The 3362-nt window shown below is 42.7% G+C and overlaps 1 pseudogene; it reads left to right on the top strand.

Moving 5' to 3' along the window:
- The first annotated feature begins 2884 nt into the window (after nt 1-2884).
- The window catches only part of LOC102873842, a 34191-nt pseudogene continuing 33713 nt past the window's right edge, over nt 2885-3362 (top strand).

Here is a 3362-nt window from a genome sequence, read left to right as displayed (position 1 = left end):
AAAAAAAAATTCTCCAACAGGTTAAAAAGCAAAGACACAGACTGGGAAAAAAATATTTGGTAGTGACTGTCAGATAAGGGACTTATATCTAGAATTTATAAAATACTTGAGCACCACAACAAGATAAAGGTAAACAACCTAACTGCAAAATGGACACAAGATATAAACAGACCACCAAAGAAGACATTCAGATGGGCAACAAACACATGAAGAAATGTTCAAAATCCCTAGCTCTAAGAGAGATGCAAATCAAAACAACTATGAGATATCATCTCACCGCAGTTAGAATAGCAAAATTTAACAGAATAGCAAACATCAAATGCTGGTGAGGTTGCAGAGAAACTGGAACTCTGTTGTTGGCAGTGTAAAATGGTGTAACCACTATGGGAGGCAGTATGGTGCTTTCTCAAAATGTTAGCAACAGAAATATCATTTGACCCAGCAATTTCAGTACAGGGAATATACCCTAAAGAAACCATAACTGCCACCCAAGCAGACATATGCACACCCACATTTATTGCGACTTTGTTCACAATAGCAAAGAGCTGGAAACAAACCAAGTGCCCATCAACAAATGAATGGATAGAGAATATTTAGTATATTCACACAATAGAATCCTATGCTGCGTTGAAAAACAAGGAACCTGCAGGACTTTATGCTGAGTGATATCTCCGTCACAAAAGGACAAATACTACATAGTGCCACTGTTGTAAAGCAGTACTGACATGGGAGTTGGGAAATTAAGAGGGGATAAATAAGGTATACTGCATTGAAACAGATGAGGGAGAGAACTGTTTAGGAGGAATATATGATTAGGTATTATTGTCATGACAGGAGTCCAGAATGAAGGCTGCATAGTGGAGTGGACTTGGGTAGCAAACTTGGGGGGACGGGTGGGCAGGGAGGAAAGTGTGCAACAGTGAATGGATGGAAATCCAAAGTCTCTGTAAACTTTTATTAAAATAAAGAAAAAATTTAAGGAGACAGATGGTAAATATTTTCAGCTTTATGGTTCCACAACCCTGAACCCACTTCCTCTGTTTGCAGAATCTGCACTACATGAATTGTGATGAGAGAAGGGGTCCCCACCTCCAATCAAGGCCAGATACTTGATCTCCCTTCCATGCCCCATCTTACCTCTCCTTTCCCCTCTCCCAACCTCCCTGCCATCCACCCCCCTGCCCCTTGCCAGCTGGAGCATAAGTAGCTTGGCCAAAGCACAGCTAAAATCCTAGGACTTTTAGTGACCCCAAGGATAAGGACAATTAGAATTCACTCAGTCAGTTCAATTGTGTGGTCTGATATCCATAGCAGCTGAATTGTGCCTCCTGTGGGGACAGTAGGTCCTAACTAGTTTACCCCATGGTGTGAGCCTGGCTGGAGTCTGGCCTCCCAGCTTTCCTTGCCCCTCTTGCTCATTTTCTAAACCTAGTCCCTTCAGTTTTTTTTCATCAATTCTTGAGAAAACTAATATCTTTCTAATAAATTCTTTTTCTTGCTTAAGATAATCAGAGTTTGGCTGTTTGAAGCTAAGAAGCATAACTGTTCCAGTTAAAGATTCCAATTTTGTAGTAATTGGCTCAAAGGCAGTAGAAACCCTATGAGATGGTTTGAAATTGCTCAGGAGAAAGCTGTGGAAGGAGAAGCAAGCTGGATCTAGATCCCTTGGGAACAAAAACATTTAATGGAGAGCAAGAGAGTGGACCTGAAAAATAAAATTGATAGAGAATGCCATGAGCAGGGAGGTAAGAGGTTCCTAGGTATGGAGACAGAATCCAGGCTCAATATTTAGAGCTGGAGTTGTTCTCTGTGTTAATCAGATACAAAAAAGGGTCCCTAATCACCCATAGATGCCACCAGTAAATACAATACCCATATTCCCACAAGCCAAATGGGTCCCTGACATGGAAGTGGAAGACAGAAGACAGAAACACTGGGGAATTTTCACCAGGCAAGTTACTTTTCAAAAGGAATTACTTTAGTCTGGTTTCTAATCAATTTTCCATGCAATATAGAAAAACAGGTTCCAATATTTTTGTTTGTTTGTTTTTGTATTCTTGGAATTATTTTCATTGGCGACAGTTCTCTTCCATTTAAATTTTAGATCACAAAACTGATTCATTCACCCATCAGTTTTTAGTCCCCCCAACATTCTACCAATTATAGTAAGTTTCCTCTTGTGACCAGTTCTTTCTAATCACATTTTGTAAATTTGGCCAAGAATATTTTATGCTTCTGTTAATGTTTAGTTATTGACCAGTTTTATCTTTAACCATTGTCATTTTCACTGACTACTGATCAAATCTCTCAGTATTTCTTTTCTAGTTAATCCATGAGACAATCGTGAACAGTTTCATGCAACAAAGAAAGAGAGGAGGAGACAAAGCAGGAGGAGGAGGAAAAGAGGGCGACTGGGAAGAGGAAGAAGAAAGAAAGTAAGAAATAGAGTAAGATAGATAGGGAAAGGGGTGCAGGGGCACCCTCTGTCCTATAGTCTTCATCAAGAATTCCTGGTCTCTGCTTTCAGAGACCTTAGTAGAATTGCTTTCTGGCCAATAATTAAATACCCAATAAGCAAAGTAAGTTTGTGCTTAGGGCATCAGCAGGGGCATGGGTTGTCCAAAGCAAAGTGTCAGGGAACTAAATGAAACTAAAACTAGATCTAGTGTGTGAACTGTGCTAGCCAGGAAAAAAGTCATGCAGGATAGCCAACGCACCCACAGGCAAGGTTATCTAAGCTGTAAGACCCCTGCCACTTTGACACCTTCTCTGACATCTGTCTCTTCCTGTGTAATTGAAATGCCTTACCTCAGTGGGTCTCTTCTTCCTACTAAATAGGAGGTAAGAGTGGTCTCTTGCTCTACCGGCGGAAACCGACGTCAGGATGTCACACAGGAAGTTCTCAGCCCCCAGGCACGGGTTCCTGGGCTTCCTGCCTCGAAAACGCAGCAGCCGGCACCGGGAAGGTGAAGAGCTTCCCCAAGGATGACACCACCAAGCCCGTGCACCTCACGGCCTTCCTGGGCTACAAGGCCGGCATGACCCACATCGTGCAGGAGGTGGACAGGCCGGGGTCCAAGGTGAACAAGAAGGAAGTGGTGGAGGCGGTGACGATTGTGGAGACGCCTCCCATGGTGATTGTGGGCATCGTGGGTTACGTGGAAACCCCTCGCGGCCTCCGCACTTTCAAGACTGTCTTTGCAGAGCACATCAGTGATGAATGCAAACGGCGCTTCTACAAGAACTGACACAAATCTAAGAAGAAGGCTTTTACCAAGTACTGCAAGAAATGGCAGGATGAGGATGGCAAGAAGCTGTTAGAAAAGGACTTCAGCAGCATGAAGAAGTACTGCCAGGTCATC

Source organism: Elephantulus edwardii, unplaced genomic scaffold, assembly GCF_000299155.1.
Source record: "Elephantulus edwardii isolate Elephantulus edwardi_28Jun2011 unplaced genomic scaffold, EleEdw1.0 scaffold00174, whole genome shotgun sequence".
NCBI lineage: Eukaryota > Metazoa > Chordata > Mammalia > Macroscelidea > Macroscelididae > Elephantulus > Elephantulus edwardii.
The sequence above is the reverse complement of the archived record's forward strand: the minus strand, read 5'-3'. Positions and strand labels throughout refer to the sequence as shown.